Source organism: Mytilus californianus, unplaced genomic scaffold, assembly GCF_021869535.1.
Source record: "Mytilus californianus isolate M0D057914Y unplaced genomic scaffold, xbMytCali1.0.p SCAF_21, whole genome shotgun sequence".
NCBI lineage: Eukaryota > Metazoa > Mollusca > Bivalvia > Mytilida > Mytilidae > Mytilus > Mytilus californianus.
Window position 1 is genome coordinate 4,526,203 of NW_026262670.1, and position 15,579 is coordinate 4,541,781.

At 36.1% G+C, this 15,579-nt stretch overlaps 1 protein-coding gene across 1 annotated transcript in view; it reads left to right on the forward strand.

The window, feature by feature from the left end:
* The first annotated feature begins 1,371 nt into the window (after positions 1-1,371).
* LOC127731839 (uncharacterized) overlaps positions 1,372-15,579 on the forward strand; it is a 94,626-nt gene continuing 80,418 nt past the window's right edge. Inside the window, exons 1-2 of the mRNA XM_052240685.1 lie at positions 1,372-1,453; positions 14,713-14,767. The gene's annotated coding sequence lies outside the window, so the exon portion shown is untranslated. The remainder of the gene's footprint in view (positions 1,454-14,712; positions 14,768-15,579) is intronic.

Genomic DNA, 15,579 nt, shown 5'->3' on the forward strand with positions numbered 1-15,579 from the left:
TCAATGTTTTAATCTATACTTCTCAGACCAAAGGACCTATACTACTCAGACCAAAGGACCCATACTACTCAGTGTTTTAACCCATACTTCTCAGATCAAAGGACCCATATTACTCAGTGTTTTAACCCATACTTTTCAGACCAAAGGACCCATACTAATGATACTACTCAGGGTTTTAACCTATACTTCTCAGACCAAAGGACCCATACTACTCAGGGTTTTTACCCATACTTCTCAGACCAAAGGACCCATACTACTCAGTGTTTTAACCCATACTTCTCAGACCAAAGGACCCATACCAATCAGTGTTTAAACCTATACTTCTCAGACCAAAGGACCCATACTACTCAGTGTTTAAACCTATACTTTACAGACCAAAGGACCCATACTACTCAGTGTTTTAACCTATACTTCTGAGACCAAAGAACCCATACTACTCAGTGTTTAACCCATACTTCTCAGACCAAAGGACCCATACTACTCAGAGTTTTTTTACCTATAGCTCTCAGATCAACATACCCATACTATTCATATCAATGGACCCAAACTACTAAGACCAACGGACCCATAACTACACATCTTAACGGGCATATTCTCATCTCAAAGGACATCTACTCAGATCATTGGACCCATGCTACACATATCAACGGACCCATATTACTTAGATAAACGGACACATACTACTAAGATCAACAGACCCGTACTACTCATCTCAACGGGCATATACTCATCTCAACGGACATCTACCCAGATCATTGGAACAATGCTACTCTGTTGATCGGATACTCTGTTTTTCGGAACCATTCTACTCAGATCATCAAACCATTATTAATCAGATCATTGGACCCATATTACACAGATAAACGGGCCCATATTACTAAGATCAACGAACCCATACTACTCAGACCAAAAAAATAAAGAATAGAGAATAATGGGTTGCTAAAATATGAAGAACAGAGAAAAATGGGTTTCTCAGAGAATAATAGGTTTTCAATTTTTTTTCGATACAACTTCAATTTACTCAGTTTTCTTTATTCTCTCATTATTATGCCATGAGTATGTGCTTAACACTCCAGCCTTTCACTTTGAGATAAGTTAAAAGAGTGATCAAAATTAATGCATGCAGCTTCCTCCCACTGCTCCCTCCATTCTTAACAACTCCTTCCCTTGAAATTTAAATAAGAAATGACTCAAATGTTTGTGTCATTTCGCAAAGGTTCACGTTATAACGCTAACATAGGAAGAAACACAAAAAAAGGTTGCATGGCGCTAATACTTTTTCGTACAAAACTCTATTAAAGTTGATCTTTTATTATCGGTTCAATAAACATATATTGCATTGCATTGATTGGTATTGTATTACATACTAGATACCCGTATGTAGAAATGACTTGTCGACAATCGGTAATGTTTATAAAGGAAACGAAAATGGAAATTCTTTTTAACCAAAAAGGTAATTTTAGTTAGTTCTGTTAAATATATATATATGTATACTATATATAAAATGACAGTTGTTTTCCATTTGTTTGATGGGTTTGAGCTTTTGATTTTGCCATTCAGTGATAAGGGACTTTCCGATTTGAATTTTCCATGGAGTTCGGTATTTTTGTTATTTTACTTTTCATTATTCAGACAGTAGTATCGTAAAATCTATATTTGTATGTTACATTAAATGACCTTTAGCAGAAGAAAATAATATTGTAGATTTTCGTGAACATGGGCGGGGCATATCAGGGATGCATCTTATGTTGAAAAATATGTTTTTAGTTCTTTTTTTTAAATTTTTGACAGCCTACTTTTTTAATATACTCCTCCGTATCTTCCTCCCTTTATGAAAGTTTTGGATCTGCCACTGGTGAAAGATATCATATGTTTCACGTATATATGCCCCCTTTGAGGACCTCATTCTGAAATATAAGAAGACAACTTTTCAAGTTACTATATTACCAAGTTTTTTAATTCAATTCATAGTAAACTAAATAGAAAAGCTGGACTTCATAATACAAACTTGCTAATTATCACTGAACTAGTATATATATTTGTTTAGGGGCCAGCTGAAGGACGCCTCCGGGTGCGGGAATTTCTCGCTGCATTGAAGACCTGTTGGTGGCCTTCTGCTGTTGTCTGTTCTGTGGTCGGGTTGTTGTCTCTTTGACACATTCCCCATTTCCATTCTTAATTTTATTATTGCTAAGCCTTGTAAGATGCACATATTTACTAGTTTAAAATAAACTTATAAACAAGTCTTACAGGTTTTTCAATCGTCTTTGTTTATCGCCCCGTAAATGATTTGTCATAGCTATCAGTGCTCTTTGTGCTCTTTCAATGGACAGCTAACAAAGGTAAATCTATTTAAAGGTCCATCTAACAAAGAATTAAACATAACTTCCTTATTCATTGTACACGCAAATGTACCATTGGTTATACCATTTGAATGATCCAGTCATGTGGCCTAGACATAAATTATTTTCCTGAATGTGACCTACCGAATTAGACTTATTACCTGATTTGTACTAACATGAGCAACACGACGGGTGACACATGTGGAGCAGGATCTGCTTACCCTTCCGGAGCTCCCGAGATCATCCCCAGTTTTTTGTGGGGTTCGTGTTGTCTTTAGTTTTCTATGTCGTGTTTTGTGTACTATTATTTGTCTGTTGGTCTTTTTCTTTTTTAGCCATGCATGGCGTTGTCAGTTTGTTTTCAACTTATGAGTTTGAATGTCCCTCTGGTATCTTTCTCCTCTCTTTTATTGATTTATTTTCTCTGCATGACAACACCTACACTAAAACAACAAATAAAACGTTCGACACAAATCATTCGTCTTTTCTGAGGTATAGTTAAACATTGTTTATTAAAACTTATTGAAAAAGTAAACAACATTGACATGACATAGTAGCAGGCGCCTTCCGGAGTGTCATTGAACTTATAGACAGGACATTTTTTTGCCCTCCCCCTTATTTCAAAATCCGATTTTTTTTGTTTTCTTTTAATTGTAATTATTTTTTGTGTTTTTCTGTGTAATACTTCAATAAATTTACTACAAACAACATTTTTTTTTACGATTAACAATCAATTGCTAGTTTATTATCGACAGCGGTCACTTATAATTTATTTGTATGTATAAGTATTGCCGATTGACAACCAAATGTCAGATTTTTTTCTTCATTTTGTCTATGTGATCTTCATACTGCAAAGCAAGTCATTTGTTGGTATGCAACATTTTTCGTTTTCTTACTAGAAAACTGTTCACATGATCATATTTAGTACTAGTACATTGGACAATTCAGAATCATTTTATATCTTTAAAGGGGTGGATGTATTTTTCCGAGGGATATCAAACTGAGTCATTTCTTAGCCCCGATTGGCTAATAATATACCTCTGAAGTGTGCCCATTTTTGTTTCTGATGGTTTTTTGTTGTCTTAATATGTAAAATTGAGGAATTGCTGGCACAATTTGGCATTTGAGGGGTTTAAAACAAGGCATGTGAGAGATTGAAATGTGCCTGAACTTTTTCTTAGGGGGTCTTTGACAAGGTATAATCACCCCGGCTTTTCATATATTCAACGGAAAGTCCCATTACGAATTGTAAAAGGAAAATTGTTTCTATGCAGTCTTTTTGTTTACCATATAAGACTATGGAGCAGTCAATATACAAGACTCGGAGCGGGCCCAGGATTTTTCAAAAGAGGGGGCGGCGTTATTTCAGAAAACGGAATCTATCTACTACCGACGAGCGGAAATAGACCCTATCGCTACTTAGGAATCTGCGACACTTGCAGGTGCTGATCCACTGAGCCATTTTTAATAGAGGGGTTCCCAACCCAGGATAAAAAGGGGGTTTCCAACTATATGTCCCCATTCAAATGCATTGATCGTCAAAAAAAAGGGGGATTCCAACCCCCGGGCCGGAAACCCCCCCCCCCCCCCCCCCCCCTTTGGATCCGCCACTGACTTGAACTGTTGACGTCATACAACAATCACGTTACCTTTGTGGCGCTAGACATTTTCTATTGTCACGTCAAAATTTTTACGGGAATATGATGTCCAGTAATGACAGACAAAAAGCGATAAGGTGTATTAGAGCGGAACTTTTTTTAACGATTTTTTGTTAAAAAAATCATTTAAATCGTGAGAAACAATGAGAAACTTTTTGAAGATCAAAGTGCAGCGTACGTCCTCTACGTATCCCTGGATCAACCGGTACGACTGGAACCTGTCTGCTAGTCCCAGCTGTCTGAATTATAATTTTATCATAAAAAATTCCGGAAACAAGTCCTGAAACGAGTTGTATATTATGCGTATATAGATATTAGTTCCCGCCGCCTGTCAAAGTATGTTTCCTGTTACGATTGTGAAAGGAAATGGTAAAAATAGACGGTTTTTGTCGATTATACTCAAAGATGCATATACAATATGTTGTGAATACACAAAGAAGTATGTTAAAATAAAACGTGCAAGTTGAAATGTTGGTCCCAGGTGGTCCAGTGAAATATAATATCATTGACAACCCTGGGTAGGTGTACTCCAGCAACAAAAGCCACAGCTTACTCCACGTTAGTAAGACCAACTCTGCAATATGCTTCCCCAGTATGGGATCCTCACCAAATTACCATCATACGTGACATAGAGCAGGTACAGAGACGAGCAGCTCGATTTGTTTATAGTTGCTACCATGACAACTATCCTCCTGGAGAGGGGTTCTTATTGTCGAGTTGTAAGTTACGAAAGTCGAGTTGTGAGTTACGAAAGTCGAGTTCCGTCCGAGTTATGAAGGTCGAGTTGCGAGTTACGAAGGTCGAGTTGTGAGTTACAAATAGATTATGTTTCTCTTATTTCTTAAGAATTATATTTATATAAACGGTCGTATATGTAAATGTTCATGTCGTCTGATTTTTTAAACAGAATTTTCCGGTTTACTTTGCATTTAATAATCAAAGCATACATGTACCCGAACTTAGTTATACACTACATGAGGAAGGGTCCTGGTATTTTTTGTATGATTAACCCGTTTTTTCAGAGAGAAGTTACATATTCCCATACTTGGTCTTTTGTCTCTTTTACAAAAGTATATTTGACAGCTACATGTATAGAATAAAGAATGGAAACGGGGAATGTGTCAAAGAGACAACCCAGCCAAAATATACAAGTCAACCCAAGGCCACCAGGTATCAGGTCCGTTAGCGCCCAATACACTTTCGCACCCTACACGTTCCAGGGGTTAGTTAAAAAATTTTGTTACAGCTCACTAGCCCAGGACTTGTTGGGAGCAGGATTTTACTAGCCCTGTTGAAAGAGCTTCTATCCCATCAAAACTACCTGCTAGCCCGAGTATACCTTACAAATTCAGAGTTTGCTGCATAATACAAAGTGGGTGTCCCTTGTTTTGAAAGCGGCATTATACACGGTATTTAATAAAATAAATCAAATATATGTTTGTTTTATTAATTATGACAAGGATCTTTAGACATCTCTTTGGATTTCTGTTGTACTATGGGTTGTTCAATATTTTCGGCCACAGAAAACATGTTCATTGGATCTGTCATGTGAAACCAGTGGTTCAATTCAGATATATTTGTTGTTCCCACATACAAAGCAGACTTTATTAGCGTGGTCGGAAAAATAACGGCAATATTTACAAAACATCGTCTCTGGTTTATCATCAGCAACAGACGACCTTGACCAAGGGAATCTTTCTGTTCATGACACTTTAAATGTTCTTTTCTGCTTTTCCAGGGCGTATTTGGCATTTTTTTGGGGATGAATTTTCAGCCTCATTACCCTCTTCGTCTACCGTTTTTTCGTTTTGAAACTGACAAAGTTCCTGGGGTGCCCGTACTAAAATATTTAGAAATATTTTGTTGCATTGTTTCGTGCTCAACAGCTGTCCGACAAGACAGGTCAATATCGATCAATGCATCATACAGCCCCCAGTGCCGTTAATTGAAAATCTCGGAATAAGCAATGTACTATACCTTCTGTACTGAGAAATCAATATTGAAAGTACGAGAATTGTGATCAATACACGATGCTGGTCCACCAAGAGTTAGTTGTATTATTTTTAAAACATGTACAGAATCTAGAAGCTACATGTACAGAAGCTAGTGGATTTTTTAACCCCTGCATTCGCACCCCACACGTTCGCCTCTTAGGTCCGTTCGCACCCTACACGTTCGCACCCAATTTTTATTAAAATTCAAATTGAATTATTAGTTTTTGGAAAGTTTGCTATAGCTTGCTATAGCAAAATACTTTCCTAAGGCATCGACCTCAAACCGGAAGTTGGACAGACTATCTAACTATAGGATGTGTGTTCTACTCCTAGATACAATGTAGTACTAGTGTTTGAATACTAATTCTAGGAAGATGCTTTTGAAATTTTGAGTTACTTCTATTTTGATTAGCTTACAGCTTGAATAAAAATGGACTGAATGTTCATCGATAATTCAAATGAACTCAACTTCATTTTGAAAATGGCTATCACAAACACTACTTCGCGGATCTGCGCTGCGCAGAAAATAAAATCAATACACATCTACCAGTTTCTACGTTATGCTTTTATCGGTATTCCCCAGACATGCGTGAGATCCATATATGTGTGCCTCCCGACGGGAGTACAATAATCCCAGTTTCAGGGGTTTCCTCCCGCCCTCCAGTTGAAGAGAAAATAAATACTGTGTTTAAAATATTTCATGGATGCACGTTTTGCGATGCTATTTTTACTACGATTTTTACAAATGTTTATAAAAGACGTAAAAGCACGAGTGTATCGAAAGTATCCTGGTATCTCATCTCGGCCCACAACACACGCGGACTATAACAACCTCGGCCTATTACATAATCGGCCTCACAAAATCGGACTTTAACAATATTCGTATATATACTTTTTGTTATTAAGTCTCCTAAACAAAGTTTTTGCTCAGTTCTTATTATTTTTAGGCAGTTAAGCTGCCTTATGCGAGCACCCTAGATTTGTGTTCTACCCAATAAATGCTGAAATACGTGCCATTGTTATTATCTAGCTGGCTATTATGTTATTTATAACTAATTGGACATTTTTTTAATACTTTTATTTCTGGAATACAAAAAATATGACCAGAAAAACCTTAAATGATCGTCGAACTACCCAAAACTTTTGAAGTTGCACATAGGAAGTAGTGCTCAATAGAAATCCGTAAGTAGTTTATTATCCCCTGTGCTTTTGGCTACGATGTCAAAGAACAATTGTATGAAATATTTCATCGCGGAAAATCGGTAATTACAAGTCGTTTATATTTCCCAAATGGCAAAATGCGCAGGAATATTGTTCATGTACAACAAATCTCTATGATAGAGGAAATAAAGTTATATAAGTGGGTGGTAATTTCTAACTTATCTTGCCAAATAAGGTTGTTGTTATTTTATGAATGAAACGAGGTCATGAAAACAGATGTGGAAATCGACGTTGATGGGATGTTTTAAGTAATGTGGACAACTCGTCCCCGAGACAAGTCGGACCGAATCCACTCAAACCGTCTAAGAAGACAACTTTGACCGTTTGTCAGATTTACTTAGGGTTTCATAAAATATTAGACTAACATGTCTAGCGGAGCCATTTATCTTTTGTTTGTGCATTGGGGTCTATTTAGGGGTATTTGGAGGGACCTGAAGAAGGGAGGGGTTTACTATAGAACCCTATGGGATTTTATTTTTTTAAATTTTCAAATGACTATTTCTCGAAAACAGTAGGTGATAGACACATGCAGTCTTCAGTAATGAGAACAGGACAATACAAAAAATCAACCAAAATATAGGGTGAGTCCCTGGGGGTCATCCCAACCCCCTTTAATTTGAAAATGTACTTTTATCTTGTAAACCGTCGCGATCCCCACCCCTAAACAATATACATACTTGAATGGGACAATTAAAGAAATCAAATGAAAATAATTTGGGGGAGTCCCCAGTGTCGTCCCACCCCCTCCTGTTTGAGAACTTGGAAATGGTCAAGATCCCCACCCCTAAACCATATATATTCATGTATGGGACAATATAACAAATCAAATGAAATATTTGGGGTCCCTGGGGTCACCCCATCCCCTCCTGTTTGAGAACTTGGAAATTGTCGAGATCCCCACCCCTAAACCATATGTATTCATGTATGGGACAATATAACAAATCAAATGAAATATAGGGAGAGTCCCTGGGGTCACCCTACCCCCTCCTGTTTGAGAACTTGGAAATGGTCAAGATCCCCACCCCTAAACCATATATATTCATGTATGGGACAATAAAACAAATCAAAAATGAAATATAGAGTGAGTCCCTGGGGTCACCCCACCCCCTCCTGTTTGAGAACTTGTAAATGGTCGAAATCCCCACCCCTAAACCATATATATTCATGTATGGGACAATATAACAAATCAAATGAAATATATGGGGAGTCCCTGGGGTCACCCCAACCCCTCCTGTTTGAGAACTTGGAAATGGTTGAGATCCCCACCCCTAAACCATATACATTCATGTATGGGACAATAAAACAAATCAAATGAAATATAGGGGGAGTCCCTAGGGACACCCCCGCCCCTCCTGTTTGAGAACTTGTAAACAGTCAAGATCCCCACCCCTAAACCATATATATTCATGTATGGGACAATATAACAAATCAAATGAAATGTATGGGGAGTTCCTCGGGTAACCCCACCCCCTCCTGTTTGAGAACTTGGAAACGGTCGAGATCCCCAACCCTAAACCATGTATATTCATGTATGGGACAATAAAACAAATCAAATGAAATATAGGGGGAGTCCATTGGGACACCCCACCCCCTCTTGTTTGAGAACTTGTAAACAGTCAAGATCCCCACCCCTAAACCATATATATTCATGTATGGGACAATATAACAAATCAAATGAAATATTTGGGGAGTCCCTGGGGTCACCCCACCCCCTCCTGTTTGAGAACTTGGAAATTGTCGAGATCCCCACCCCTAAACCATATGTATTTATGTATGGGACAATATAACAAATCAAATGAAATATAGGGGGAGTCCCTGGGGTCACCCCATCCCCTCCTGTTTGAGAACTTGTAAACGGTCGAGATACCCACACCTAAACCATATTTATTCCTGTTCATCATTTCAAAAAGATTTGAATGACATACAGGGTCAATCTCCTTGGTGTCACATATGCATATCACTTTACTAGACCAAACCAATATGAACTGGACTTTGCCCGATGTCAGGAGACCATGGGAATGACGAAATATGGGGGCTTTGTTTGGGAGACTTCGTAACGGCATCCTGTTACAATTATTTCTTGTTTATTATAAAAAAATTTTGATCCAAAAAATGAGTCTAGATTATTGAATTTACTTTAATTGTTTATTAAATTATTTCTGGGCCTATAATAATTTTCATTTATGGCTCATTTTAAAGAAACATATAAATCTTTCAAGCAGTGTAAAGCCCGAGAATGTTTGACCAACTGTTTTATAATCACCTGTCATTTTATTCCAAACTTGGTATGGAGTAACATCATGCACTTAAGGGTGAAGATGGGGGTCATTTACATTGATATATGGTCCGAGTACACAGTTATTTCGTAGTGCATTTCTTTAAGACAAAAAATGAAAATTAAAAAAATCCCACCTGCGCTTTCTCAATAATATTTTTACAGTGTGTTGTACTACTTTTGGGACAAATTATATCAAAATTATAGAAAACTTCATCGGCTCTAACTCGAAATATGGACAATTTTATGTTAAGGGGGTCTTGAAATCTTTTGACAGCTTCCGAAGTGCTAATTTTCAACCTTTTTCAGCTGGACCAAATCACTACTTTACTTTAAAATTCATGACCCAAATTTTTTTACAGTGTAATTTCATCCCCCTACTTGCTATTTGAGGCATAAAACATGGAGAAATAAATTTGGAAGGGGTATAAAAAAAACTGGCAAGTAACACACTGTCCACACTAGGGACTATATTTGTGGACAATGAAAATCAAAGGACGATAACTGTGTACTCGGACCATATGAGTTGCTTTTGAAAACCTTGATGAAATATTAATTAATTTGCCTTAATAATCAATTCATTTAATGAACATAAATGTACAATATATGAATGTTTAATGTTTGTTCTTTCAAATCTTAAAAGAAAATTGAAGCAACATTGCCACAGTTTTCATAATTACGTTTGCCTTGGTTTTTGGTTAACTGCCTACAGCGCTTACAGTGCTTTGATTCTTCTTGGGTTCTATTTAGGGGTATTTTGAGGGCCTACAAGAGGAAGGGTTTTACTATAGAACCCTATGGGATTTTTTTTTTTTAATTTTCAAATGGCTATAACTTGAAAACAGTAAGTGATAGACACACGCGGTCTTCAGTAATGATCACAGGACAATAAAACAAATCAAATAAAATATAGATTGAGTCCCTGGGGTCACCCCACCCCCTTCTGTTTGAGAAAACGGTCGAGATCCCCACCCCTAAACGATATATATTCATGTATGGGACAATAATACAAATTAAATGAAATATAGTGGGAGTCCTTCTGGGTCACCCCACCCCCTCCTGTTTGAGAACTTGTAAACGGTCGAGATCCCCACCCAGAAACCATATATATTCTTGTGTGGGACAATAAAACAAATCAAATGAAATATAGGGGAAGTCTCTGGGGGAGACTCCCCACCCCCTCTGTTTGAGAACTTAACTGTCGAGATCCCAACCCCTAAACCATATATATTCTTGTATGGGACAATAAAACAAATCAAATGAAATATAGGGGATGTCCACAGGGGTCACCCCACCCCCTTCTTTTTGAAAACTTGTAAACGGTCGAGATCCCCACCCGAAACCATATATATTCTTGTACGGGACAATAAAACAAATCAAATGAAATAAAAGGCGAGTCACCTGGGGTCACTCCCACCCCTTTCCTGTTTGAAAACTTGTAAACGGTCGAGATCCCCACGCCTAAACCATATATATATATATATATATTCCTGTTCATGATTTCAAGAAGATTTGAATGACATACAGGGTTAATCCCTAGGCGTCACTTATGCATATCACTTTACTTGACCATACCAATTTGTACTGGACTTTGCCAAATGTCAGGCGACCATGGGAATGACTCATTATGGGAGCTTTGTTTGGGAGACTTCCTAACAGCATCCTGTTACAATTATTTTTTGTATTAAGTATTTTTTTTAAAAGTCAGAAAAAAACGTTAACCGCACAATCTACACATCTACAACCGATTTGAAATAATACACATCTACCATTGCAAACTTTCCACAGGTGCTATCCAGCTCTTTGATTTTATATGTATATACCAAAAAAAATATATTTTCTTGAATAAAAATTGTTTTGTGTTTTTTTTCATCAATTTGATGATTAATTATTAAATGTTAATTATGAACAAATGTATGATTACTGCTAATTGGTATTTATACACAGCTAAATTTGGTATTATTGTTGTATGTTTGAAAATCATGATTGTTGTTTTAACTTTCTTTGATGTAAATACTGCATGCATTTAGCTTGGTATGAGTAAAACATTGAAGATTTCAAAAGAAAAACACGAAAGATAATTGATTTTAACAACTTGGCCCCTTTGATCTCACTTTATTTTGAAACAATGAAAAAAAAAATTATATCACAACACTAACCAAAACATAATTTAAGATTTATTCAGCACAAAAAAAAAACAACTTGAGAATCTCACTTTATTTTGAAACAATGAAATCATAAATTTATAGCAATACACTAACCAAAAGATGATTAAGATTTATTCAACACAAAAACAAACGTCAGAATCTCACTTTATTTAGAAACAATGATTTTTTTTTATATAGAAATACACTAACCAAAACATGATTAAGATTTATTCAACACAAACAAATGTTGTCAGAATCACATTTATTTTGAAACAATGAACAAAAAAAATATTTACAGCAATACACTTACCAAAACTCGATTACAAAATTATTAAACATAAAACCAATAAAAAGGGTGCGAAAGTGAAAGGGGGCGAACGTGAATGGGCGTGAACGTGTTTTTGGGTGAACGGACCCGGATTCGGGCCACCAATGGGTCTTCAACACAGCGAGAAATCCCACACCCAGAGGCAGCCTGGAGCAGGCCCCAGAACACAATGTAACTAAATCAAGGAAATGATGCCATTCTATGCTCGGAAACATATAGCTGAACCAAAATTTAAAAAATATACAAGACAAACAAAGGCTAGAGGTTCCTGACTTAGTACAGACGCAAAAAGGCGGCGGGGTTAGACAGGTTTTATGAGCGCTCAACCTTCCCTCTTCACCTCTAGCCAATGTAGACATATATAACTTAAACGTCCACAATTTTGAGTGTCACTGCCAGAGAGTAAATTTTGGGGTCCCTAACAAATATTGTCTCTGCAGCTGCCCCAAAGAGCCCACTCCTAACGAAATCTGCAGAAGGGGTCTTTTACATATATGTACTATAATTTAGTTGCTATCTCCCTTTATGTTTAATATAAGTTGCTAGCTATTAAATTTGATAATAAACTACTATTTCAAAAGGCTATCTGCTTCTTCAGAAAATAACCATACTTTATATATGTCAACAATGTATTAGTTTGTGATTAGATCTAGTTTAAGGTGAACCACTAGTGGTTGGTCAATGATATTTGGCCCTGCCCCCTCAGTCATAGTCTATTGACTTTGAATCTTTTGCTTAGTTTACATGTATTAGTTTGTGATTAGGTCAGTTTATGGGGAACCACTAGTAATAAGTCAATGATATTTAGTATGCAGTTGTATAAGCACTGGTACATCTTATTTCCATGGAGATTATTTGGCTCCACCCCCTCAGTCATGGTTTATTGACTTTAAAACTTTTGCTTAGTTTACATGTATTAGTTTGTGATTAGGTCAGTTCAAGGGGAACCACTTTTTATTCTCAGCTCTTTTGAAAATCCTCCTCCCCTTCTGTGTCTGGAGCGATTTTGTTATACATGTTATTTGGCTACCCTCAGATAATCATTCCGTACACAGAATCTGAAATGGGATTTAGTGTAAAACCCATACCACAAGCTATAAAAGACAGACATAAGAAAATGTAAAACAATTCACATGAGAAAACCCAACATCATGATTTATTGTTTTTTTAGCTCACCTGGCCTGAAGGGCCAAGTGAGCTTTTCTCATCACTTGGCGTCCGTCGTCATTTTCGTCGTCGTCCGTCTTCGTGAGCTTTTTACAAAAATCTTCTCCTCTGAAACCACTGGGCCAAATTTAACCAAACTTGGCCACAATCATCATTAGTATCTAGTTTAAAAAATGTGTCCGATGACCCCGCCAACCAACCAAGATGGCCACCATGGCTAAAAATAGAACATAGGGGTAAAATGTAGATTTTGGCTTATATCTCTGAAACCAAAGCATTTAGAGCAAATCTGACATAGGGTAAAACTGATTATCAGGTCAAGATCTATCTGCCCTGAAATTTTCAGACAAATCTGACAACCTGTTGTTGGGTTGCTGCCCCTGAATTGGTAATTTTAAGGAAATTTTGCAGTTTTGGTTATCTTGAATATTATTATAGATAGAGATAAACTGTAAACAGCAATAATGTTCAGCAAAGTAAGATCTACAAATAAGTTGTCATGACCGAAATTGTCAGTCGACCCCTTTAGGAGTTATTGCCCTTAATAGTCAATTTTTAACAATTTTTTGTAAATTTTTGTAATCTTTTACAAAAATCTTCTTCTCTGAAACTACTGAGACAAATTTAACCATACTTGGCCATAATCATTATTAGGGTATCTAGTTTAAAAAAAATTTCCAATGACCCCGCCTTCCAACTATCATGGCCGACTTGGTTAAAAATAGAACATAGGGGTAAAATGCAGTTTTTGGTTTATATCTCTGAAACTAAAGCATTTAGAGCAAATCTGACAGGTAGCAAAAATGTTCATCAGATTTAGATATATCTGCCCTGAAATTTTCAGACGAATCCGACAACCCATTGTTGGGTTGCTGCCCCTGAGTTAGTAATTTTACAAAAATTTTGCAGTTTTTGTTATTATCTTAGATATCATTATAATATCTAATATCTAATACTATTAATTATGATTTTAACCTTATTTTACATGATTTCCAAAGCATCAGTAAATACAGGTGAGCGACACAGGCTCTTGAGAGCCTCTAGTTATGATGAGTTTTAACAGATGTAGAAGACGTTGACTGGTGGAGCATTGACTTTTGATTTGTCAAAATTGTCATATGCTTATTCAAAAAGTGCACTCAACACAGCAGCTTGAGGAAGATTTGTAAATAAAAAAACTGTAACGTAAGGCATTCTTGAGATAAGGCACTTTTATTTAAATTTGATGGGTGGTGGTTATTTAAGAAAGATTGCTTGAACATTTAAAGGAAATAACCAATTAAAAATTTTTGCATGGTGGGGTCAAATAAAAAGTGCATTCCGACTTATGTCCCTTCAAAACATTATATATGCAAGCGGGGGCATCATCTGTGTCCCATGGACACATTCCCCATTTATTTCAAACTATTATGAATTAATTTTTTAAAACTCTTACACTGAGCTTTGTATGGAACTATGAAAGGTTTAGACCTCTTTTTTTTTTTTCATTTAATGACAATTTTATAAAAATTCAGAGAAAGTTAACAAAATATTTAAACAGATGTGATGTAAACTGAAATTGAGCTATTTTATAATTTCAGTTTGAAGATCTATTTGTATTCATCTATTCAAGGTCGTGTCAATTTATAACTATAGGTAAGTGAACATAATAGTCAAATTGAATTGGAACGATTAATAATTTAGTTTATCAAAAAAACTACAATGTTCATGTGAATATTAAAATTCTATAAGGGGAGATAATCAAGAACTAGCTGCATGGTTCATTCTAGTAAGTAGCATTACACCAGTTCAGTGCTTTTTAATTCTTTTTTAACAGTATTAACACTTTTCACTCTGCAACTTCTATACAAAAATAACATGAAGTAATTACATATTTAATTTCATTTAAGAGTATAAAGCTAATAAAACATTGCAATCATTAAAATAGGAATTGTATATAACAATAGAGTTGTTAACTAAGAAATCAGCTGTATGAATGAAAGATGGGAGGGAGATAGTGTTCTCACTAAGGCAGTCAATGAGTCATGGATTCATGAATATCTGTCTGGACTCATCATTTTCAAAACAGATGAATCTAAAGATGCATAAGGATCATAAAATATTGTATCAACTAAGCATGCATATCATCATATCATTTTATAGCAAATGTTTAAAAATGATAAAATTTGATGTCATTTCCTTTCTCTATTTTATCATGAAGACTAAAAACAATAATTATGTAGCAATAGAATTTCATCTCACTGTTGAAATCACCATGGTCATAAATGAAGGTTCGCTGGACTTGCCTTCAGAAGTCCTTTGTCAGAATCCTAGGAGGTCTATGTCAAATCAGACAGCAACCAATCAATGAGAGATGTCAAAATGGTATTCAATGAGTCTTTATTACATGTTATTATTTCTACTTCAATACAAACATTTATATTTCCAAATTGAACATCTATTATTGA